The following is a 26,885-nucleotide window of genomic DNA, read 5'->3' on the forward strand; positions in this document are numbered from 1 at the left end:
ATAATTTTCTTTTTCAATTGGAAGAAATAAAAGCTACTTGCCAGCTAAATATTTTCCTTCAAAGCTACCCTGCTTCAGCCAAGCCTCATTAATCATTATGCTGTTAGACAAGGTTGCTTTGATGCTCATAGATCATACAGAAGATTTAAGACAGCAAGCTGTCTGAAAAATTCAGTCATAAGGTCAAGGTAAACCAAGGTAAAAAGTGTTTACTCAGTTTAATTTGGTCAAGATTTTTACTTGTTTGACAAAAATCCAATAAATTTATCAACTTCTGATTGTTATTTTATTTTATCTAACACTACATAGCACAAAACTTCTGTTATGACTATTGCCTGACTTGACCTGGAAACTCAAGCGTCTAAGAAAAAAAGACTAAATTAGAAATACTCTTCTCTATAAATGTGCTGCATGGAAGACACCTTGCTTCTGCAATCAGTTTTTGAGTTCCAGATTACAGGTTCATGCTTCAGAAATCAACAGCTACAAAGATGGGAAAACAACATGATCAGGATTATAGAGAAATACCTGCCCAGAGAGTTGGAAACTGCTTGAATTTTAATGTGCAAAACTGTGACTTCTGATAAAGCTCTCAGCCCAATAGCTCAGTGAAATCAGTTTATTAAAAAATCAAGCATTTTAGTTTGCTCGCTCTGTTAACTCAAAATTAAAAGCAACCTTTCTATTAGTTTTGTTAGTGAAAAACAGTAGTATGGAAGTAGGAAAGGTGCAGTGTTTCAACACCACCTGATAATAACATTCTCATAAAATACGGGGTTTGTGCTAGCACATGGAATACTGAAGAACTTCTATTCCTGAAATCAAGTTTTGTCTGAATGATTTCAGGCCCCTGTTGCTTCCATAAAACATCAAAGAGAGTTCAAGCATCTGGACTTAAGGCCAAGGGCCACTGTATTTTAGCCTGAACCTTATTTCTAAGGCTTACTTTAAACAGCACCAAGGAGCTCTACAAGCTTAAAAAAAAAAAGCCAAATATAGGAACTGGGAAGGGGAAAAGAAATGTTGACTTTGATTGTAGGGATCCAAAGTCCCTGTTCAGATTGACCAAGCAATACTCTTACTGAGTATTCCCTGAGAACTTGGGCAAAACATGGGGTTTTGGGGTTTGTATGGGGGTGAAAATTAAAGTTCTATTTGTGCACTATAAACAACAAAGCAAACCCATGCCTTCTCTACCAGACAGCAAATGGATCCCCCTAGAACTAGTTTCAACAGAAACTGTTACTAAAAATTCTTTTGGAAAATATTCAAGTTATGGTTTATGAATAGAAAAGCATTTAAAAATACACATTTATGCTTTCATTAAGAAACAAAAAAAAAAAAAAARAAACACACARAMAAATAGCTATTTAAACTAATATTTTGGCAACAAAAACAATTTTAAAACATCGCTTAACAAATGGATTTGACCCAGATTCCTACCCTCTGTTTTAAGAAAACATTCTTGAGAACAGTTCAGAGGCCTGTTGGTACTACTAATTTATCTCAATTGTGTTACGGCTTTCAAAGCATCATTAAATGACTTGTAACATCCGTTCCCCTCTCTGTTGTCTACACACATTCTTACCAGTAAGGGTTATTAAAAGAAGCTGAACTAAAACTGAAAACAAGAAAAAATTTAAATCATAATCAGCAGTTGAAGGGAAGGGTGTTTCTTCTACATACTTTATAGGGAATTTGAAGGATCTGCCACACTACCAATCTTGGTTCACTCTCCACTTCATATAGTCCCTAGTTGTTGTCCCAGCATTGTTTTTGGTTTAAATTTGTGTTGCCTTCAGCCCACCCAGGCTGTCTTCATCCTCAGGTAGTGACACTGTCATGCCATTTCATTTATTTCAGTCTGAAAAGTCACCAACTCAACTGCATAGAATGAGCAAATCTAACTGCATATACCTTTTAATGAACATTTTAATTTTAGTGGATAAAAGTAGTCTCAAGATGCTTATGTGGCAGCTCATTAATAAGCTACATACAACATCATATTGTTCTCTCTCTTCTTAACATCCTTATTGATTCACATCCCAGTTGCTCTACTGATTCTAAATTTCTCTCACTTAGTTTCTGCTGAGGTTCTGGTACCAAGCAAAGTCCAAATAGAACAAGTCTGCCACTTCTTGGACTCTGCAATAGAGCAATCTGAGAGAGAGATCAGAGTAATCAGCACAATACACCTTTTATTTTTAAACTCCAAGTCTCCACATGTCCTTTCCCTGCAAGCTCGTTTATCATGATCAGAATCACTGCATTCTCCTCTTCTGCAACAGACACTTTATTTGCAAATTCTAAGCAAGCCATAAAAGTCACAAAACCACAGAATAATTGCACTTAGAAAGGACGCCTTAAAACCACCCAGTTCAACTCCCTGTCACAGGCTCACCTCCAGCAGATTGTACAGGATCTCATCCAAATGGGGTTTGAATATCTCCAGAGACTTTTTTGTTAGAATAGGTGTTTTCATGTGTCTTTTATATTTAGGTATCTGACCAATTCAGCCCATCTGATGTTGCTAACTAGCTGCTGTAGCTCTAGCACAATTTTCTCCTTGAATTAAGAAGCCTTGTTATAGAGGCCCTTCTATTTTTTTTCCATTTATTTAAAAAATAAGAGTAATTGCCATTTTAAAAGACTGAATGAGCATCCTATTTGAACAAAGGTCTGTCATCTTCTTATTAATCAGTAAAACCAAGACTAAAACTGTGTCTTGTCAGTTAAGAGATTAAGAAATTGCTAGACATCAATAAATATTTCTAAGCCAAAGTTACAGGAGTTCAGCATCTTTAAACATCCCAGTGAGAAAAAATACATTTTTCTTTATTAAAGTTTCCAGTTAACAGATGTAAAATCACACCTCAAGCTTTTTTCCTAAGCTTTTCTTTTTGCATCTCATTTTTGTTTCTGTCAACATTGTAACATAAACCATCTGAGAGGTTTAAAACTAAACAGTTCTAAGCAGTGGGTGAAACCACAGTATGTTAACTGACAGGAGGTTTTGGCTCCTTCTTCATCTTTAAGTATTGATTACTCAGCTGCTCTTTCTGTGCAGCAGGGGCACGAACATTTATAGACTTCAATCCAAGATTCCTAGTTTCCTAATACATGCTGCTTAAGCATGTTTTCTTTTGATTTGGTTGTCTTTTTTATAACTACACCATTACCGTATTCCAGCTTGCCCATCTGAATACAACCAATACTCATTCACACTTACTTCAGCTGGTGCCCTTCATTGCTCCCCTGCTTGTTCAAATGCCAGCAAGCAGCACACATGGCTGTGATGTCACCTAACAGAGTTATTCCTGTCTGACAGATGTCAGAGCAGGGACAGAGATTATGAACATAAAATAAGACATGGATAGCAAGAAATTAAGGTAAAGCAGAAGAAATCCAAGTATGATCCCTCTAGTATCATAGCGAGTTCTCCTTCAGCCTCATATTTTTTTTTTTTTTTAATAAACTATTTTTCCTATGGCATATAGTCCTCAGCCAGCACCAGCACAAGACATTTTATCCTCAAAAATTTTGAAGAGTGGAAGAATGAAAGCTTATAAAATATATATCCTTGTCTGTGTTGGAAATAGCACAATTCCAAACCAGAGACTAATGCTGAAATACAATCTGGGGGCTCTGCTTCCATTCATAAACTGTTCTATTTGAACAGAGGGTCTGGAATGAATTTTATCCTCATGTTCAACCAGAGAGCCACAATTTATTATAGTTCTGCACTTTTCAGTTTCAAAATCATATCCCTAATATTTTTTTCTGTCAAGTCCAATGGAGATTAGCAGGCATTTGAACCAGCATCATCCATAAAGGGAAAATACATCAGAATTCAACTGTCCAGAGATACAAGGAAGTGAGTCCAGCTATGTACCACATGGCTAAAAGAAAAGAAAACCTACTGTGTACACACAGCTTCAACAGTCTGAGCTGGAAAGGTGTCAGAAAGGTTCTTTCCTTAGTAACAGCATAAGCAGGATCTCAAATTTTTAGCTCAGTAACAGCATAAGTGGGATCTCAGATGTTAGCTCTGTCTTTAAGTTACCACTAGACTGTCTATGCAGCAGCCCAGCACTATCACCCCTGTGTAAGATCACAGTAATTCTCCCTGACAACTTCAAACCCCAAAATAAATAACCATTGCTTCCCAGTCATTGCATATTCTGCAGCTGAGATGTGCCACAAAGATCCAGGCTTACTTACATCGGTTAAACTTCAAGCTGTTTCAGGAACCTCCCTAGGTTCTCTAGATAATCACTACTCTCTGATGTCCAAATTAAAAGGAATTTAGAATTTGACAAACTCGTATGACCAATTTCAGTCTGTAGGGTCCCTGCTTTTTGCATAATTTTTCAGTTTTCCGGTGTCTTAAAATATTTCACTGGCAAAAAAAGACCACTCCAAAAATGGCAACAAAGCTGAAAAACTTTTCATTTATAGTTCTCCATGTAGAGCAAGATGAAAGAAGCATCTGATGCCAGCATACAATAAGGTAAAAGCAATTTAAATAATTACAACAAAACTCCCATCAGCTTCTGGGCTAGAACAATTTCCTCCTCTGGGAAAAGGAAATTGGTGACATGGTCCTTCAGTCCAAGGATGAGATCCAGCAATYGAATCTGTGATTTAACACACTTCTCAAAAGTAATTTTTCTCACAAACCTTGTTGTACCAGAAGTCTCTAGCTTGATCAGGATACACCACACCACAAAACAGATTTCCACAGTACCTGAAGAAGTAGAAACTAGACTTCAGTTAACATAACCCTTTAGGTGAAGACAAAGGAAAGACAGAAGTCTTCTACAGTAAAATGTATTAATCTGTTAACTATTAACCAAACTTTCACACACCATGGAAAGCTTTCCATTTGATAAGTCAAAGCCACTACCATGTCTGCCTTGCATTGCATTCTTACTTTTGCCTACTTGGTCCCCTAATAAAGCAGTCTTGATCTCTTCAATTCTTTCACCTCTCTTTGGCTATCACTGAGCAGTCATTTGACAGCTTGGATGACAATTAAAAATGAACCCTTGCTTTGACTAGAGCTGCTGCAGAACATCTCTATTAAACTCATCTCTGAGTAGCTTTACTTGTGACTAAGATAAGAAACTTTTTTAACACAGCAGCTGYAGCTCCATGAGGTGCTTCACCATCTATTTTGGAAGGCAATATGCCAGGAAAACTGTGGTGCATTTTCATTCATCTCTTGGCTACTGTTGCTTCCAAAGTTTCTGTCCAAAGACAGCCAAAACTAAGTTCTATGAATCATCACTTGAATGAGATCTAATTATTCAAATAGTTCTAAAGCGTTTCTTTTCTTTATTTCTTGACAGCCTTACACACCTCTTGCCCTTCAGGGCATTTGTCCACGTCTTTCCCACGACTGGAAATGCAGGCAATTTCCTTCCCAGCCATAATAGCTTTCAGATTAAGAAGAGAACTGAATACAGTGTCCTGCATCTCCCCTTTGGATATAGTCCTTTTTATCTAGGGAGAGAGGAAGAATAAAAATATGTATGACTACCTACTCGCAGACACTTTTCTGAGACCTGATCTGCTGCTCTATGTATATCACATATTTGTTATAAGTTAACTTCCTCACAAAGATATTTGTCATGTTTGCTTTTACCTGAATATGCAAGGTTACTAATAAAGCCTCAGATATGAAACTGCAATGATCCACCTAGCTATGTGTAAGKGGGGGAAACTTAGCATTTAACTGTGAAACATGAACTGCTTCAAAAAGTGTATTGGTTGGAAGGCTTTGATGATGGAGAAAGAGGAAAAAACAGAAAAAATATCTCCTAATTCTACCKCTTACTCCTTGTGAGTCTCACAATCTTTTGTTTTGCTTGCTCTTACATTAATGCAAAACAAAACAAAAAGCATCTCAGAAAAAGGTTGTCTGCTTTCTCCCTGTATAACTACCCACAAAAGAAACAATAATGAATAGTATAATATAGATTTACAATAAATTCCCAACTGTTCATCTAAGTCATCAAGATGAGAACTCCAGGTCATAGTGCCCTTTTAATTCCCTAGAAAGATGACTCAGTTGTTTTTACGGGAATACTGGGGTATCCCAGTCTGGGGTTCAAACTCATTTTTCTGGGGTAAGATTTTCAATTTAGAATGAAAACTGCAAGCTAGGATGCCGACAGCTAAGAGAACAAAGCACTTTTTCACAATTTTAAGGAGCTGGTTTTCCACTTCCCCATCAGTACTGCTGACAGGAATGTGCTGCCTGTAGAAAAACAACAGAAATGCCAACTTCTGGTTGAGATACAGGATGGAGAGATTGTGTAAGTACTGCAAATCACAGATTTGTGACAGGACTGAAAGAAAGTGATGAGCAAATTGATAACTATTGACCCATTCACCTTTCCTTTTAACCAAAAGATAATAACTCTTGAAAATCAAAATGTGTGTATATCTAGAAAATCTACAACTAGAAAAAAAAAGCTACAGCTACTCAATCTAACAATGGTGCTCATCAGGCCTGAACTTTACTAACCCAGTTATTATTACACCCACTACCTCAGAAAGATAATAAGACTCAGCATAGTGAACACTACACAACCCAAAATGCTGGTCTCACTTGAGTAGTTTCTCTTCAAACACTGCGGCAATTTGAGTGTTCTGTGATGTCATCCAAACAGTTTCTTACACCATCCCTACAAAGGTGCAATTGAAGAGGTACCTTGCTGGGACTGGTTGTCACCATGAGACAAAGAAAACTTTGCCGGAAACTTTATGATGTTTCATTTGCTGTACTTCAGCAAATGAAATGCTGAAGTAAAAGCAAAAAAAAAGCTGAAAAAAAGCAAAATGCTTCATTTTGCTGTACTTTTGCAAAAGAATGTACAACATGATTGGTAATGCTGCATACCACCACTACCAGCAGAGCCTACACACAAAGATCACACATTATGAAATAGCTGTCACCTCCTTTTGATTGATTGAAAGTGTTGCCTTTTCTACTTTCAATGACAAAAATACAACAGAATTTCAATCTTGCACAGAAATACTTCATTCATTAAGCAACACCTTCCCCTTCTTAAGAAGCCTTTTTTCTCTTTCTCATGATAGACATTTGATTTCATTAAAAATGCAAAACAAAGGTATTTCCTCACAAAAAAAAAACCCAGCTGTGATGTGGTACATGGTATTGTTTGAGAACAAACACATTTGCATTCCTTGTCTTTCATTTTCCCACTGACTGTGTCACAAAGTTCATTGAATCATCAAATGGTATGGATTATAAGGGACCTTTACAGATCATTGAATTCCAAGCTCCCTGGACAACTTCCACTASACCAGACTCCTCAAAATCTCATYGAACCTGGCCTGGAACACTTCCAGGGATGGGGCATCCACAACTTCTCTAAGCAGCATGTTGCTATGTCTCACCACTCTCTCAGAAAGTAGAATTTGCTATTAGTACATGACAAAATTTTGTCTGAGACACATCCTGATTCCTTTTTATTCAGCATCCCGAGTGTAGCACAAGGAATCAACTCACAACCTTCTGATACAGAGGCCAAGGGTCTACCATTTCAGCTAAAAAATCTCCAATACATGCCAATATTAGCAAAGCTGCATCCTGTTTGCAACTCCCCTCAGAGATGGACTGAATGCTTGTAAGCAGATCTGATTCTATTCAGGAAAGGGCAATCATGTTCTACTTCAAAGAGCCCTCCTCCTTTTTATTACTTACATCATATTATCTTATTTATACAGCTATTAATTTTCTTCTTTTATCTTTTCTGCATAAGAGGAGGAAAGTACTGGTATTACAGATCCTTCTAGTTTTCAAGATTGATAAACTCATGATAGAAAGAGAGCTCTCCGTGTCTATAATTTTATCCTTTTGTTTTGTTTTATGTGAGTATGATTTGGCATACCACATATTAGTAGATAACCTACAGATAATAAGCAGTTGCAGAATGCTGCGTCTTGTAGTGTCCACTGAAGAATTGAATAGGGAGTTATTAGTTGAATATAAATTAAATGCTCACGCTTTTTTTTTTTTTTTTTTTTTTAAATAACTGCAAGAGAACAAGTCTGACTGCTCACTCCACAGGTTCAACCCTTGCCAATATACCTGTCTGAATTTCTGTAAAAACCGTCCATTTGATTCAAGGGTGCCAAAGTCTGCCCTGTGCTACAGCACCTCTGCTGGTGCTTCAATCCCCAGAATTTCAATCTGACCTTTAGAGTTTACTTGGTCCCCAAAACAATACATAAAACTTCTTAACAAATGGAAAATGTATTGAGTCAGCACTAGTTCAGCCCCATACAGGAGGTACTGCAAATTGCAGAGACATGTAGCCAGTCATGGCTGACTGCTTCACACACAAAGAGCACAGTCGGTCAGTAACAAAGAGCAGGAAGAATAATTTTCTCTCCTTATCCATATGTTTTCCTGGCTAGGGCCCATAGGGGATTTGCTGATAAAACACAGCTTTGTCACATTTGYCAGACCTGAGGCTGTCATGGAAACATAACTGATGTGACAATCTTTAATGGGCCACTGTCACAAGGGCAATCTGTCCRAGGCAAGAGCTGCTGCTCCTGTTCAGCAGTGGGCAGCAGTGAAACAGCCCAGCAGCTCTCAGCATCACCCCACTGCCACAAGTGTCCCRGACTGTTCTGTTTTGGGAACAGCATGTGTTCAGATACTGAAAAAAAACTTTATAGGATTCCCACTCTACAATGATRGGTCAGTTTGCTTTTAAATCAGATCATAAGCAAATCTTGCAATGATAAGTGTTGAAATGATAAGCTGAGCCAGAAGCCTGGGCTTTGACTTGGCTCCCTTTCTACCCACCTTGCAGAAAGCCAAACTCTTATCCAGAAGAATAATTATGTTTTAACAAGATTTTCTCAACTCCTCCACAATATCAACTAGGTTTTTTTCTGTATAGTTCCCCCAACTACTTCCCAGCATTTCCCTTTTYTACCCAGACTCAGGAGCAGCTGACTGTTCCCTCACTGCAGACAACAGGTTCGTCCTTTTCTGATGACAAATCATTTTTTAATAGTAAATATTTTAATGCTTCCAGAAGCCAGCATATCATTTGGCACCAACAGAGGTATTAAAAACTCACCCTTCTCAGGAACCAGTGGCAGTTCATTTTGGAGTCTGTCCTGTCACTGTGCCCCTGAGAAACCCATTTAATGCCGGATTTCAGAAGACATCTGAGGTAAGCCCAAGTGCACTGCTACTGTAGGCAAGGTCATACATCATATTCTTGCCTGAAAGCCTGTGATTTTCAAAGCTTTAATAATTTGGAGGGAAGGAGGGGGGTTCATATCCACCACTCCAGGGGGATCCCTGCCTTCATTGGCAAGCACCTGTCTTTCCAACTAAGACATGCTGCTTATAGAAAGAGCACTGAAAAGCAGTGTCTGCTCTTAGATCTTCATATACTTCCAAAAGCCAATCTGCTGCCCTGAGCCTGAGTGCAGCAGGGTCAGTACAACTGTGAAACCCAGTCTGATGCACAGCAGAGCTCCTCTAATCCAGAGCATCAGCTGATTACATAAAACATATCCATTGTCCAAAAGTAGTTTTATTTTCATTCTTCCCTCTGAAACCAACTTGACTCTTCTGCAAAAACCAACACAAGAATGAGTCACTTGAAATTATTTTTTATTTAGGTGTCTGAAGATTGAATTCCAATACACCCCTGCCCTGTGACAACATGCAAGGAAACCCCCAGGAACTCTCCCAGAAAACTTCAAGGGAATCCATGCAAAACAGGCTGAGCTATTCAGTTTCTCATCTCCCCCTGCACAGGCTTGAACATGTTGACAGCAGGGTGGTATGAAGATGGTTTGTCCCCTACAAATCTTTTGGATAAACAGGATTGTGCTCTACATCAGAAATCTCTCTTTGTAACTTCAGTCAATATTTTCTTGGCTTGGCACTCTTGACAGTAATAAAACAGCTCTCTCTGGAATACGCCATTCAATTAATCAGCTGTCAGCTATTCTTTTAAAACTAATAATASAAAGTCTGCATGAGCCTGTGAGAGACTGAAACATGGGAATATGAATTGYGTAGCTGCAAGTGTTTCCATATGGCTGCAACTCTTAAATTGCTTTTTGCTCTCTACCAAGAAGGATGAAACAGCATTGCAAGGAGGAACAGGTTTTGTACTGTCAAAATTGCCCAACTGTCCTCAGCATGCCCATTAATGTAGTAAATGTTTAGTGACACCTGTTAACTTTCAAGGAAGCTTTAAAGACAGGAGGGATGTTCTGGTCATAAACCAACAGGCTCAGCTGACCCAAGAGCACAGATAATTTGATGTTTTCTATCCTTTGGATTCCAGCTGCACAGGGCATGTCAGATTGTGTTCTTTCCGTTGGCAGAAGTTTTAGCCTCCAATTCATCTTCTTACCATCAAACTGCAACAGGATGGGCAAAAAGGATTTGGGGAGGAAGCACTGCCTGAGAGGATGGGGAACAGGACTCCTTTGAATAGCCCCTAGCCTACAGCAGTTTGGCTCCCAGTGGGCAGAGAAGATCAATGTTGCATGAGGCCTGAGCTCATAATAAGAGCTGGCACTGGAGGAAAGCCAACAGTGCAACATTCCTGTAGCTGCTTAGGGGACTCTGTTGTTGTCACATGCAACAGAGGAACAACTGGGAGGCTCTGGCCAAAAAACACCCAGGTTGGAAGCAAGTTTGCAAAGCCTGATGAAGGAATGAGAGCAGTACCGCCTCTTCCAGGTCTGCCTTCAACTAGTATCACCTAAGGATTTTGCCTCTACTAGCATTTTCAGCCTGAAAAAATACTTTTAAAAGTCTCTCAGGCTTTCAAGAGAAAGAAGCAGTTTAAATCCCAGACCGGAAGCCTTAATTATAATGGATTTCTGTGAAAGTTGCCAGATCTTGCCCTGCTCTGTGATCAGGGCTGTGCCAAGAGTCTGCTTTGTGTCACACTAGCAACTGTGCTAAGTTCGGCAAAGTAACTGGGTCAAAGATGCACAGCCAGAAGAGAGATTGCTGATTAGCGCTAATGAGAGCCTTCACTGCAGAGCCATGCCAGTGCAATCATGTCAAGGTTCTTGCTGAAAKGAAAGGTAGCCATACCCATATCCAGTGTGAGCTGCACAGAACTGATCTTTTTGTGTGTCACATTTTACACCTTGGGAAGACACTCAGTTGCTATGACCAGAAAACATCACAAGAGGAGACAACTGAGAACTCGCTGTTCATACTGCTGGAATTGATATTAACCTATAGAAAATCAGGAGAGATATGAGCATCCTTATGAGCAGCTCTACATGCAGCATGGTTGTTTTCAATCAATTAATTTTACCTCTAGTGGGCATAAGGTTATAGATGAAGAATACCAATCTCATGTGCAAGAATTTAATGGTACACCTATCCACAGCATCAGGTGCTCTGAAGATCAGCCTTCAAAGAAAACAGCTGAAACAGAGAAAACTACAGAGTTTTTCCAATGCCTCACAGACTTTCCCTAACAAGAAAAACAGGAAGGATTCTAGTTATTTAGAGAAAAGAACAAGAGTAGAAACTAGTATTGAACGGTACAGACAAAGTCAGTCCTAGGCTTCTAGATAGCCTCAGCTCATTCATAAAGCAGTGCATTTCTAAGTAATAAAGGCAAATATGTCAGGGAAGCAATTAATCTGGAATTCACCTCAACAGACAACAAAAACATCTGCTGTTAACCTGTGTATAGAGGGTGTACAAGAAATTACACGATGGGATCTTATGGAAGATAAAACAAGCAATTAAAACACTATACACCTGAGAACACAAATATTATTCAGTAGACAGCCAAGAAGAAAGAACAAAAAAGGTTTCTACTGTGTCTCTTCACTTTGCTTCTAAGTACAATGTGACAGAAAGCAATTAATCCCATCAAAGAACCACAGCAATGTCTCTGGAAAACCCAGAGCCACTGAGTATCCACAGACAGAATATAGATATACAGCCACTGGYAGAAACATGGTGGACACATGGAAGCAGTGAGGAGTTTTATATCAGAACAACACAAAGCAACTGTCTTTGAAATACAAAATTAATGCACTTATAGATGACAACTACAGCAAGCTGTACATGCTGAGCTAAGAACCTGTCCAGAGGTGCTGTGCTGAGCACAGAGCTGTTACACCTGCAAAGACTCCTGCAAGAGCTCCATCTGCCTTGCCAGCTATACCAGCAACCTTCTTGAATTGCTTACTCAATCAACAGATGAAAAAGCAATGTGTCAATCTTGTTACCATTGTAATTATAAGTATATTGTATTTTTTTATTATTATTTCCTATTTTTAAGGYATACATAGCATAACATATGAAAACTTCATTTGAGACCATTCAGAATGCTAGAGCATATGGAAATTATCTTAAAGAACCAAAGGAATTATGCCTTGTATCACTTTTTAAAGTAACATGCAAATGCTACATCACAGACCATTAAGGCAAATGCCACTCAGCCAGAAACTCTGGGAGAGAATTCACTAGGCTTCCTGCTGCATTRCAGCAAACAGATACACACCAAAACCCCACTGTTGCCTTTGCAATGGCCAGTTGGCAACACCTTGCAGAGTTCTCTCAGGATTCCCAAGATTATCATCTGTAAAATGTAAGTACTTAAAAGCTGTGGTTCTAACACTGAAAACCATTAGATTTGTCTGTCTTAGAAATTTCAGGGATTAATAGCATTTTCCTGCAAATGTGCCTTAAACTGGGTAAACCATCAAAACGTTCTTTTTTAAGGAGAGAGATGGTTCAAATTAGCACACCAGTTCCACAGATATTGCATCTCTAGTCAAAACTGACACAAGGATTTCTTATGAAACTGGTACTAGCCAGCAAAGAGACAAAAAAAATAATTTTTCCAAACGATGTTATCAATATTTACCAACAGTAATATTTTATTTATGGGAGCAAGCTGGTAGGCAAGAGGTGAACACAAAGTRTTAGGCAGTGCTGATGAGCCCTCAGTTTGAAGATGACAGCTGTCAGTTCTGCTCCAGCACAGCCTGCTCCTCCCGTGTGAGCGCTCTAGGGTAGGTCCCAGTCATGACAGCACTTTTTCCCTAAAGTCTCCCTGGAACTCCTCCCTGAAGCACAGCCCTTTAATCATGGAACAATTTGCACACACAGACACATGCACACTCAAACAACAGCCATTTGTGAGGAGGGGAGGTGGGATAGAAGGGTCTSATTTCCATTCATTGCACTTTCCCCTCTAGGAAGATACGAGGAGAAAGTGGAGATCAGCATCACCATTATCTCCAGTGTGTGTTATTAGCAGCCATGCTGAAGCCAGTCAGCAGTGCCTGGCATTGTTTGGAGCAACACAAAAGACCTTCTGTTTGGAAAGTTCAAGAAAGAAAAGGCAAAGCTTGTGGCCTGGTCCTGCAGTCAAAAGACTGACACAGAGGCTTTGAAGTTCTCAGGCAGAGGCTGATCCCAAGCCCTATGAAGTTGACGGGAAAATTCCCATGGACTCCAGCAAGCTTTGGATCATGCCTGAAATGCACAGAAAGGAACAAAGCAGCATAAAAGTAGAAATGAGCATCTCCAAAGCAGAATTTTAACAGCACGATAATGACCTAATATATTCATCACGGTTGCTGGTAAAATGTGGTTTTGTGACGTTTGGCAAAGGAGGATTACATCAAAATTTTAAGTCTTTTCATTAGGATATAGCAGTTGTACACTCATCATTAGGTATTTTTCTGCTTAAAATGCTATGCATGTTACCCTAGTGTTGAGTGTTTAATACAGCACTTAGCAAAAGGAAAGCTGGAAGGAAAAGTCCCTTTCAAATTGCTGAAATTAGRAGTTTTCTACTTTTTTCCCCACTGTCTTCTCCCAAAAAGTCTGGTTTACAGCTGCAAAATACACTGTCTAGGACTGAAAACCTTATTAAGAACAATGCTGCCAGCATCATCTATTCATGAGCAGCCATTTGAGAGAGAGCCCAACCCAGAACAAACACTTTAGTAGAACATTCTCCAGTTACTGAAGGATCCCAAGTGCATGAGGACTCTAAATCCTATGCTTAATTATAGTTTAATTAATTTTCTCATTAAAGATGAATAAAGAAGCACCCAACACCAAAGACAAGTCTTCTAATTTCTGTAACACTTCCATAATAATTTTCTTGCTTATAGGAGTAATCACTGCAGTGGGTTTAAAGTCTGGTGCTGTCTAGGTCCTAAATAATATTTTCTGTGCATCAATTTGTTAAAAACTATTTTTTGAACACTTCTTCGCATGAGATTCAACAAAGAGCCAAAGTTACTCCCTTCCCCCCCACCCCAAAAACAAAAAATGCAGGATGTTTCCCTTTCCCTGGCTAATAGAATCCAACTGTTGCCACATGACATCATYCCCCAGAGTTAGGGAATCCAAGCTCGCTCAGACACTCTCAGCTGGGAGTAAACACCACCACCAGTTAAAAAACTAAAAAACCAAAAATCAAAGTTTACAATGGGAGGACGTAACATTTAAAAGGCAATTTTTGTTACCTGAAATTTGGAGCATATCCCTTTCCACTCCATTCTCAGATTTGTATTTCCCAGACAAAACTCTGTTATTATCTGAGGCAATCAAAAAACCAGTCATTTAGTATCTAATACCTGCTGTGCTTCCCATAACTCCTTCATATGACCTCTCGCAGCACTGATTCCAGCTAAAATGATTGCAGAGAACACAGACAGGCCAGGCCAGTTGTCATGGAGATCTCTCCCCCCTCCCTTTTCATAAGCGCGCACATACACACACAGAGATTTAAACAATTCTGGGAGGCATCCACAAAACAGCGTGCCTTTTCATCAGCTAAGTTTTGAAACATTCCACCCCTCCTCCAGCCCCTCCCCAGAGTCAGTCAGCCCAGGAAGCTGAGCTTTGGTCAGGAATTGATTGTGGAAATTAGAGATATTGACTTCTAAAAAAGACAAAACAATCACAGAACTTGTATATTTTTCCCCCAGAAGGGAAAACAGAGATGTTTGTTCACCAAAGCTTTGAACTAAAAGTAAATCTATTGCATTCAAACCTGCAGGCTATTTGTCTTTGCCCGCCTTGTTATGAATTTGATATCTGAAAGCACTAAAGTTTTGTTGAAATACAATCATGCAGATTACAAGAAATGCTGCTGGCATGGCCTGACTGCTTACCTTGCTGTTCTCCCAGTCCTGAGCCAGTGACTTAATTAGCACAGGTATTCATCAAGGTCATGCAGGACTTCCTGTATTCTTTCATGTTTCTGTAATTGAGAAGAAAATTGAGCAGGTCAGGAACATGCAACTSAAACAAACAAAGAGGAAAAAAATTCCAGCTAAACAAGAACACACAGATACATCTGGAAGTTTCCACATACTGACTATGAGTTTGTGTCTCTTGCCCAAAACTTGCTATCTCCCAGTTAAAGGAGAAACCCATTTCAGTGACGTTTGTGAACACAAGAAATTATTAGTTTACCATATTCACTGGCACCATGGTTGCAAGACAAAACTTACTCCAAACATAAATAAAGACACACAACATTTTTTCCTCGACAAAAAACCCTTAAATTAATCCCCACCAACATCATATAGGAAATTCTGGACTGATAAATCAAGAGAATAGAAAATACTTTATAAAAAAAAGAAAGRACGTTTAGTAAGAAAACTCAGTAAAAAAAGTATTTGGACTCAGAATAAGAGTACTGTGCCCAAAGTTTTTACACTTTGAGAAATACCTAGCAGACTTACTCTTCAGTGGATGTAATCAGTCATCATTCAAAGTTTTAAAACTTGATAAAATATACTGAAGARATGTCATGACTCAGCTCTGCAATGAGCAGTATAAGTAGCAGTCCCTCTAGTGGGCAGAAAATTGTAAAGCTGCCTATGACATGCTAAGTAGGAAATAAATTTCCTCTTTWTTTATCAACCACTTCATTATGCTGCTATGATATTCCACCCCTACATTTAAAAGCCAAAATTAGCATATTAAATCCTTTATATGTTATTTAGGGGGCYGAAAACAAGAATATGTAGATGATATAATCAACATAACTAGGTTTATACACGAGGAGATTAAACAGTTCCAATATATTACTCTTCTGGTTGTGTGAGATAGTCAAGATGTCTCATAGGAGCACCTGTCTCTCCATATAGTCATTATTAGATATAAACTACATCAGAGCATATCATTTCCTGTACTTCAGAAAACTCTGTTTTGTGAGTGACAGAGCTCTCAGCAGATTGCACACTTAAAGCACCTCTCTGACCAACAAAAACATCACACAAAMGCATATACATGAGGCATACTTTACACTGTTACCAAAAACTGCATACAAGACTACTCATAGGTAGATAACAAACAAGATAACTATTTAAGCTGTCAAGGATCCAGAAGATGCTGAAATGAARTCACATCAAGTAGTCCCTAGATATAAATATGCCACATGCAAAGTTTGCAGTTTCACACTAAATTCCCTTAAGAATGCACCCCTGAAGCCCAGCCAGAGCCATGAGAGCCAAATATAAAAGAAATTATGACCTGGTTTTGTTCTGAAAGGTTTCCTTCGGTATATGACTGAGSTAAAGTCATCACATGCTGCATGTGGGCACAGTTTCAGCAGAGTGATGGGGGAAAGAGGGAAACTGCTAACTCCTCCCAARAAAGTAATGTTTTTACACTCACTGCAGAGTGACTGTTCAAAGACACAGAAGTAATAAAAGAACACACTAGGAACTGATCAATGGACAAATGAAATAGCTGACCACGCTCAGCTCTGCAATTGGCTCCATTACGGGCAACATGGGAGTATGTACCAACCATCTGCATCACATCCCGCTCGAGCGCTCATGGCAAGGCTCTGTGGCACTTCATTCAGTGACAATATCTGCATATACAGCAAGGATCTGGGGAAGCAGACAAGCTGGCATTCATAAATAACTGAAAATGCTCGGTCTGTTACATATGCACTCAGTTACACTTTAAAATTCCAAGCAAAGCAAAAGAAGTCATTAATATATATTATGCATACACTAATATGCAGGTACAAGGCACAGCAGTAAAACTATGACCCAAGGTTTGGTCTTAGGCAGGTGACTATCACAGAAGCCCCCTTACAAGCACATTTCTATTCTAAGCCTCATGAATATACCCTGAATCAATACGTTGCCAAAATGAGACATTTGTAGCATAAAATCATGCCAGTGAAACAAGAGCCATTCCCACATTTTACTTTTTTCTGACTGGGCTTTCATTTGAGTACATCAATACCTCAGAAMACAATTTGTGATTGGGACAGAGTTTGAAATCATAAACAGAGAACATGTTATTACAATAATTGCATCATCATGGCTACACTGCCATCAAACGGCATYAAAGTGTGTACCTTCACCTTCTGCAAGAGACAGACAATCCATTACTCACAAACAGCTGATGCTTAGGCTATATTTCTGATACATTTCCCGTTTCTAACTGGTTGAACACATTCCTTCCTACGCTCCTGGCCCCGGGATGCAGCAGCCACGTGAGGTGCAGGAGTGGGCATGCCCTGAGCAGGGCGAGTGCACAGCAGGAGTCCTTACGAGGCACACCTGGGGTCTCTGCCTGAAGTCCAGGAAGGGAAACTTGAGTTGCCCTCTGTGCAAGCTGCGAAATTCTTTACTGAATGCTTTCCAAGAGGCCATCAGCAGCAAAAGGAGAGGAAACAAAAATCAGGCTTGTTCCTCATGAAATTTTATCACTTTCAGTATATGAAAACACATCAACTATGGGACTTAAAAAGACAGAACCAGAGGTAAGCTACAGACTAAGCCAGCCACAATAGCAGCACAAATCTCTGGTAGGTATAAATTCAAATTAATCACTGCTCCTACTTCAGTAACATTTTCCTTTGGATTGTTTTTAGATAAAAAAATACTCTACTAAAGCTACTTAGCATTTCTCCCCTCCTCAAATACCTTTCTGCCCTTCACAAGGGCTTTTGCCCCTTTCCCATTGAAGATTGCTCTTCTTCTTGTGTCATCTCTACACATTTACAGACCGTCTTTCCAGTGACCTCAAAAAACATATTTCTTAGAAATTCTTTAAGACTCAACAACAAAAAGTAAAACTCAATTAATCTGTCCCAGTATGTTTTTAACCCAATACTGCTGCAAGTGCCTGCAGCTCCTGCTGACCTCACTGGGAGAGGCAGGGAGCTTGGGAGCAGCACTTCTTCATCACCAGGCAGTGACTTGCAGAGGTTTGGAAATAAGAGGAAAAGCCTGAGCCAGCTCCTAATGTAAAGCACACATGCACTACAAAAATTGTGTTCTTTGCTCCTTTTATAGAGACCCAGCACTTGATACTTTTGCATAGGGAATTCTGTGGACTATCAGGTRGGACAAAGTGATGACAGGCAGGGCAGCAGCCACCATCCACTCTGAAGCAGTCCCATAGCACCAGCGAGTTCTTTAAACTAACAGTGCACAGCACTGGTGCTCATTGTTAACACTCCAACATGACGGTATAAGAACACAACATTAAAGCAAGTGGCACAAGATAACACCTCTGACCACAAATCACATCATTCTGCTGAAGTGATTAAACCTTCCACTGCCTTCAGTGGCATGTTAACTCCAATTTTGTCTTACTGCATGTTTTGCCAGGATAGTGGCATCAAAGTAAGTGGCACAAAATGACATCGTAGCCTTGCAAACAATAACAAAGGAGTTGACTCAACATATGAGCTCCACAGCTGAGAGGGGACTGCACAAGTGAAGGACTAGGATCAATCAGCTATGGACTTGTTCCCCCTTTCAGATCTGATACTTATGGTATACCCACAACTCTCTTCTAACAAGAGAATTAGGTTTCCATGACCTCCTAAATAGCCCAGCAAGGATCAAATTTGCAGCTCAGTGCTGGTTTCACTAACACAGAAAAAAAAATTTTGTATGCATATCCACAGTATTTATACAGTATGTATATAGGAAATGACTAATCATAGCTGCGCTCCCTTTGAGATGCTGCCAATCCCTTTATGGCCTTGTATCCCATTTCAGTTTGATCTTATTCTGCAAATGAGAGCCTGCCATTCTTGAGTTTGACCCTGACATTGCAACTGTGTGCAAGACAGCAATTTGAAAAAGTTTCTAATCCACTGAGACTAAAGGGAGGTCTGTACCTGGGGGTCATTACAAGAAGCTGACACACATTCAATTCCTGTGCAAATACTCATTCAGAAATCAAGTGGCTTAACTTTGTGGTTGTTATTGTTTTAGGACCTGATTCAGCAAAGCACTTAAACATTGACTTCAAAAGAACTTAAAAATACACCAAACACGTGCTACAACATTTTACCAAAGTGGTGGTTTAGTAATACTGTGTATTTTAGAAAAGAGAGATGGAAAGAGTTTTTATTTGACAATTAAAGCTTTAAGACACAGTTTGGTCATACTGGGACACGATCCCCATGCTAAACCTACTAATGATGTTGAAAATTTGCTGAGCAATAAGCTGAATAATTCCTTAATAAAAGGACTTTAAACCTGAACAGTGTGGAATTAACTCATGCTAATGCCTGGTTTGAGAATTAACTATACCTATGGTCTGATTCATGACAGGAGACACATATTACAGCTCACCCTGCTAGAAAAGCAGTACAAAGCCAAACAAGCCATACAAACTGGCTCTGGGCCCAGGCAGCCAATTCAGCCAGCCCTCAACATCCCAGCAATGCAAACTGTGTCAGATGGCACCATGCCAAGGCACAAGCCAAGCCAGAGGGATAACCAAAAGGTGGGAAGCTCATGTAAATAAGTCCTTCTGCTCCTTAACTCTCCCTGTCTGAAACCCATCTTCCTTCCAGTCAACACCCTTCCTTGCATGGCTAAGCTACATCCCAGGTGTGTCCAAAAAGGAGGGATAGGAAGCTGTAGGTCCAAAACTTATCAAGGGGGAAAAGTCCCCAGGGAGAAGTTATTTGTCCTACCTGTATATCCCCATCAAGGGTGTATTTATGTCCCAAGAAGATGGGCAAATGAGACAAGCAGGTTTTCTTTGGGAACTAACCATATAAGGAGAGATGTCAGAGTTGCTTGAAATTCCACAGGATTTCTGATTGAACCCTACATGAATGTGAGACCTCAGTTTCTTTCAAGTAACAGTGAAAGGACAAGTTTCTGTTGCCTCTGTTCACAGTGCACATCCTGTGACACAAGATGCTACATGTGGGACTAGAGGATAATTCAAAAAACAGATCCCCTCACACCTGGAATTGCACTGAAGCAGAATACACAAGAACATARCACTGGGAGGACTAAATCTTGTGTGAATCTGAGTAACTGCTGCAAAGTTTTGACTTAATGGGAACAGAGAGACTGAATCCTCAGAGCATATAAATCACGGAATAAAGATCATATAAGCCAAATCCCTACCTGAAGGGGAACTTTTCAAATTGTTGTCAAAGTAGCCCTTCCTGTACTTGCATCCAGGTAGTAAGACCAAGAAAAAGATACTGTCGGGAGCCATCTCTATTGATRTAATGGCTATAAAGCTAACAAAGGGAAGAGAATCTTACAGCAAAGCAAGGAACACAAGGGCAGATAGTATTGCAGGAATGGCTTCTGAAGCAGAATATGGGTGGTGGCTACATTTTTTGCAATTTTTTCCCCCAGCAAAGATGCTTTCCAGAGCAAAAGGGCTCTTAATTCAAACTCAAAATGGAAATGGTGTGCCTAAGGCTGTGCATCCAGTATATCACCTTGTTTACATGAGAAAAAAAAAGAATCTCRAGCAATACCACTGTACACTCTTTGAAATTCTAAACAGATAAATAAATAGATAAATAATGACAACATGTTTTGTGATTCCTTTTGATCATCAACTATGAAAGTTCACAGGAAGTTTATACAACCTCCTCTGACTGGATAGATCTTATCTTCCAAATGCTAGGAGCCAAGAGACTCCAAGAATAATGTGTCAGCCTGATGTTCATTTGGACAAAAGGCAATGACTTCTCCGTGTGCTAGCACARTTGGCTTCCCTTATTTTAGTCATGACTTGAACCTCCAAGCTGGCCTGGAGACCCTGTGAACTGCTGCTAACATGCTGGGGGGATGCCTGTGGGCCTCACTTCTCATCTCTGGGGAGGAAGGATAGTGCAAGCACTGACCCAGCACTACTCCCATCACCTTTACCCCATTGAAATCAAAACCAGTGGCTGCATGTGTTTTCTGAGGCATACGATGAGTTTGTCTTTTGCACTGTCATAAACATCATAGCAGGCAGATTTAAGCCACAGACAACAGAGCATTTTCTTCTCTACTTTGGATAGAACAGATAAACATAATATTGCTTTGAATATGCACAGATCCTTTTATTCAAGGCCCTCAGGGTGCTTAGCAAAGCTCAGTGAATGTCACTCCAGTGTGGCTGCTTGGAAAAGAGAAGTTCAATGGTTTTGTGTGCAAGTCTGCACAGTGGCTCTTTGAAGCTGTGTGTGACCAATACTGTTCTGAGCACCAGGCTCTGCTGCCTCCCCCAAGGTCAGAGTTAGAACCTGAAAGGCAGCTGAGGTCGGTCAAAGTTGGGGCCTTCTGGAAAATAATTTGGGCATGGGAAGCAGCTTTTTCTTGTTGGTTTCCAGTGCCGCAGAAGGAATGAGTGTCAGTGACAGTGGGGTAACTAGGACGAGCTTGTGCAAAATAGTAGAAATCCAAAAGCAGACCATGCAGACAGTTCAAAAACATCTTATGAAATCTGTGTTTGTTTCTCAGCACCTCAGTGCTTTCTGGATTTACCAATGGAGTGTGGTACAGAGCTGTCCAAATAAGCCACAATCTTCCTAACTCCAGAGCTGGAAGCAACACAGCCCCAACAGCACAAAGCAGTGCTTGAACTAGTGCAGCTATATTTTCTGGGAAGTGGGCTGTGGCTCCACACAGCATCCCATTGCAATGTAGGGTGGTTCAGACCTCCTGGAGTCAACTCCAGGGCTCTTTGTGCTGAGCTCCCTTGTGCTGCACACATATTCCTCGAGCAACACTCTGCAGACCACAGAGGAAGTCAGTCCCAGGGCTGGAAATCCAGCTCCCAGCACCCAAGCTCCAGATGAATGCCTCAAAAACAAAGGTCATTCCTTCTACTTCGATTCTGTGCATTCTTCCAACCAGTGCTGGGGGATGTGTCTGAAAATAGCCCCACATCCAAGAATGGACTGTCCCAATATCCACATTTAGGCTACTTAGAATCACATGCACACCCCTATCTTTTCTTCACCACTGACAACAGAGATTATTACTTAAGGAAAGGAATACACCTTCTGCTTCCTTCTCATTAAAACAAATGGCTCAGAGATAAGATTTTGCCTCTTGCCATGAAAAAGCATAATTTCTTATTTTCATTAAATTAATTCTCATTTTAGAGACAAGAGGAAAGCGAGAATCAACCTTTTTTTTTTTCCACATCACACTGAAAAGGGCGGAACTTGGGAAAGTACCAGTGCTTTTCTTCCAAGTCTGGGAAAACTATACAGTTTACATAGGCCAGAACACTGTTACAGATATTTTCCCTTTGAAACCCTGGATAAGGTCCATGTAGTCACATGATGCTCCCCATTGCCATGTACATTGTTTTAAGGGTATGGACAACTCAACTCACTCCCTGGAACTGCTGCTGCTTGCTGTTCATACTATGCAAGTGATATGAAATCCCACAACACAAGCTGTTCAGTGTGCAAAGACCACACACCAGAAAGTTTGCAAAAGACCTTGCTGCCCGTGAAGAAGGGAGAGAAAAAACTCTCTTAAAAGCCTCAATTTCTAGCTAACTCCTAACCTGAGGTAGCACTGAAYGCTACACTGACATCTCCACCTACACCCCCTGGCCGGGCCAGGCTTCCAAAGGAACTGGGCATTCTCAGTCAATCCCACAGAGTTATGCCAAGATCTAAACATGTAAGCTATGGCTGTTACCCTTGCAGCTGGGTGTGTTTGTGTGTTCACTGCAAACACAAGTTAATGCCTACAGTGCTGGAAGCAGCTCATGGAAAGTCTGAACTGTAAGATGCAAATCACTAGGAGCACGCATCACAACCTGCTCTGGGGAAAATTCCCCATTCAAGAATAGACACGCTGATTATGTCTCCAGTTTTCTGATTTCCTGATGTGTGAAAGTCCCATCAGTAAACATGAGAGCTCTGTGCTTACTGCAAGCATAAAGCAACGCTCTCAGTTTGCCAGAAAGAGCTGAAAGGGCTATTTTGCACATATACATGGTGTTGGAAACCTCTACTCCTTCTTCTGTGCTGTGTGGAGGGGCCTAACAAGGAGTCAGAAGAGTCAAAGGTTGTTCTTGCTTTTGACACCATGCAGGTATGACATCTTGAATAGCCTTCTCTGCCTAGTAACACAAGGCCGCTTTGGCTTTCTAGTGTGTTGGAATGATGCAGTAAATTGTAATCCCACCATGAACTTCAAACAACATCTATTTTGGGTCACATTACACAATTCTGTACATTAAATAACTTCTAAAGATGTTTCCACTTCCTTAACCTGCTTCACGCCTATGCATTTTTGGTACTCCCTCCAGCCTGAAAAAGGCTAAACATGAACACCGTTCCCTCATCATCCTTACCTCTGAAATAAGAATTTTCCCAGAGAGCAAAGGAATGCAAATGCAGTCCTGAGCCTGAAAGAATTAGAACCTAATTTTTACAGCCTGTTTATTCTGACGAAGTTGCAATTTTGCACCATTTTTCTTAGATTTTTKTATCTGGTCACATTCTAAAACAGTAAGTAGTTACACTGTGAGATAAAAAAGAAAGAAAGAAACAAAAAGCCTATGCTGTGGGTAATTTTTTTTAATCCTCTCTATCAGCTACATTCAAAATAAGCTGCACTACACCTGTCTTGCAAAAATCTCCACAGTGGCTGAATATTCCACACAAAGTTCTGTGTCTTATCACTTGTTTTATGTCTGGTTTACCTGCATGTGACCTGGAGCAAATTTTAGTCATTCTAATTCCTCTCCTCCTCTAGAGTGGCTACCAAGTATAACTCACACAGCTTGTGAACCAACTGTGAAATAAAACAAGAGCTTGCAGCCTTCATTCCTAGGTATCTCAAACACTCATAGAAAGCCAGCAGAACAGCACAATGCAGAAGATGTTTGTAAAACACAGTGTCATTTTACATCCTTTTGTGATGGTATCTTAATACTTTAGAAAAAAAAAAAMATTGCCTGCAATTCAGCATGAAACATAGGCAACCGAAACAATCCTCTGCTTTCTGCCAGTTCCCTTATCTCTAAAGAGCTGATAGAAACTGAATCTATTAAAAATACCATTGCAATAAATTTATTAACCTTCATAAGATGGCCACAGACTGCTCGAAGGAAAGCATTACTACATTAAGAAGAGACTGGCTATATCTCTTTTAATTTAACTGGATTCCCACTATTAGGCTGCATTAATACAACCCTCAAAAACATTTTCCTTATACAAATTTAAAATCACATGCTGAGCTAGGGAATGGAAAAGAAACATCATGCACTGTCATGCACACACAGAGAATAAGAGTCAACTGCCTGAAAGCTGTCTCCTGGATGAAAGAGCAAACCCATTAACAGGAGAAGGTGATAAAAAAATCCATGTGCAGCACAGAGCACCTTTAAAAGCCAAAACAACAACAGGCATTTGAGGTGGAGAGTGGAGCAGACTGCTATGACTCATAGGCTATAAGTCTAGTCAATGAAAAAATCTGGCAGAAGTTTGCTATTTGACTATGTCTGTACATTCCCAAGAGATTTATAGCTGCTTATTAAATATCTGTTCCTCTTAAAAGTAAAGAAACTGTATATGTTTCACTGCATTTTACATCTGCTAGGAAGACCCATTAACCATTAGTACAGAGTAGAGTTTTTCCTATTGAGTGAGTCATTCAAAGGATTTTAAGACATTACTTGAGAGAGGAAGCAAAATCTACACAAGTGATGGACTGCAGCGTGATCCAAAACCTGTTGCTGCAGGACGGGTCTCCCTCACTGGCAACTCTGGTGCGTCTGGCTAATGTTCAAAACAGATCTTTTGAGTAGTAAATACTTTCTGCAGAAGAAAAGAAAGGAAACAAGTACTTTCTACAGAGGAAAATTCTATTGAAGAAATAGCCATGTCTTCAAGTAAATGACCACAGTGGCTTAAGAGCTGGTTTGTGGAGCAGGTTCATGGAGCGTGGTGACACACACTGGTGCCAGAGAACCTGTCAAAACATGAGGAGATGGCGGTGTCATCAGCTTCCAGACAGAAGCTGCTGTGCTCAGGAGCTGGAGGGAATACACCACTAGCCCTGCAGTGTCATCTCCAAACCGAAGGGGAGAAGAAGCTAGGCACAGTCCTGCCTTAAACATGAACAGTGCTGCTTGAGCTTTGGTTCGTTCTCAGAAGAGTAAGATAGAAGGACGCGTAGGGCTGTCATTTCCATCCTGGTTAGCTAAACAAGCGATTTTTTTTTATCTTAGAGTGCCCTTGGATCAGCTCCGCTCCTACCCTCCCTATGCATTATCCATTGAGAAAACCTGCACAAAGAAAGTATGTTCCTTCTCCCATCTCCTTCCCCTTCTCTCAGTCTTACTTTTTTTTTCTTTATTCACCCTCAGGCACATCCACGGATAAGCTCTCTGAGATATCTTTGTACATTAGCACTGAGAGATGGCTGTTACTAAATAGAAGCCATTTGCTGAGGCACAGACAGGGCTGAATTTCCCAAATTCCCAGAACACAGCAAAATTTTACACATTTTAAATTAACCCCTTAAAAATAAAACAAATCCATGCACATTTGCCAAACATATGAGAACACAGAAATACTGTATCCACAGCTATTTTTGTGTTAAGACTGGAATAGAGATGTACTTTCAAAACACCAAAAATGCCCTTCTGGGTCAGACCAGCAGTGCCTCTAGCTCCATATTCTGCCTTCAAAGGCAGGGAAAGGCAGTGCTAGCCAGGACAAGCCCAGGAACCTTGCTGGCTTCTGGCCATTTTTCTCTGTCCAAGGGAGACTGCAAGCTGTGGGTGAGCAGAGCTGAAAAGCAGTGAGGTTTACAAAATGTCACTAACAGTGCTTTTGTTACTTCTGCTGTACCACTAAAATCCTATTAAGTCTGTAAAGCAAAGCGGGACACAAAGCCATGTGTGAACCGTTGCATTTATCTGAAAAGTCAGCAACTTGGGAGCTTGAGAACACAATAATAAAATCAAGACCCACACCAGCTCACACACACGGAACGCCCAAAGTGTGCAAGCGAGTGAGGGAGCTGAGCATCATCATGCCCATTGGTGCAACTGTGGCAGATTTGCCAGCACACACTGGATGGGGGGACAAGAAGGGATGGGTTGCTCAGCACATTTCTCTTTCATGTTTTTGAATTGTTGCCTTGTAAAAGGCAATTTGCTAAAAAACATGACAAGATAATGGTAGGTCCTGCTGAATCGGCACAGCTATGCTATGCAAAACTGATTCCTGCAGTAAATCATGCGCACTCTCCAAACACAAAGGCAGGGCTGTATAGCTCTGCAAACTCATTATTTACTTTTGCCAAAAATGACAAAATGGCTGTCAGACTTCTTCTCTCTTTATTATTTCAGCATTGAACTGTCTTCACTTTAGCACTCCAAAGGAGCAAACATGTGAAGCATGGTGAATTTGATCTCCCAGCAATCTGTACAAAAACTGAGCCAGCCTATGCTCATTAGATTACAGTGAATCTCCTACCTGAAAACTGCACAGACCCAACCATCACCAGCTTCCTACCTGACACAGTAACTAATTTTCTGCTATGTCAATTCATTACCAATTCGYTGAAAATAATTTAGTGTGTTCCCTCTT

The 26,885-nt window shown here is 40.2% G+C and overlaps 1 protein-coding gene across 7 annotated transcripts in view; it reads right to left on the minus strand.

The window, feature by feature from the left end:
• The window catches only part of DENND2B (DENN domain containing 2B), a 160,086-nt gene that overhangs the window by 100,411 nt on the left and 32,790 nt on the right, over window positions 1-26,885 (minus strand). For 4 of the 7 annotated variants that reach the window (XM_057369704.1, XM_057369699.1, XM_057369702.1 and 1 more), the window contains one exon: window positions 15,193-15,281. The gene's annotated coding sequence lies outside the window, so the exon portion shown is untranslated. Of the gene's footprint in view, window positions 1-4,680; window positions 4,748-14,541; window positions 14,614-14,652; window positions 14,804-15,192; window positions 15,282-26,885 lie in introns of those variants that run through there. The other 3 variants (XM_057369701.1, XM_057369700.1, XM_057369705.1) reach the window with 3 other exon arrangements.

The sequence above is a fragment of the Malurus melanocephalus genome, unplaced genomic scaffold (assembly GCF_030028575.1).
Source record: "Malurus melanocephalus ecotype Western Australia unplaced genomic scaffold, MMel_1.1 scaffold_114, whole genome shotgun sequence".
Lineage (NCBI taxonomy): Eukaryota > Metazoa > Chordata > Aves > Passeriformes > Maluridae > Malurus > Malurus melanocephalus.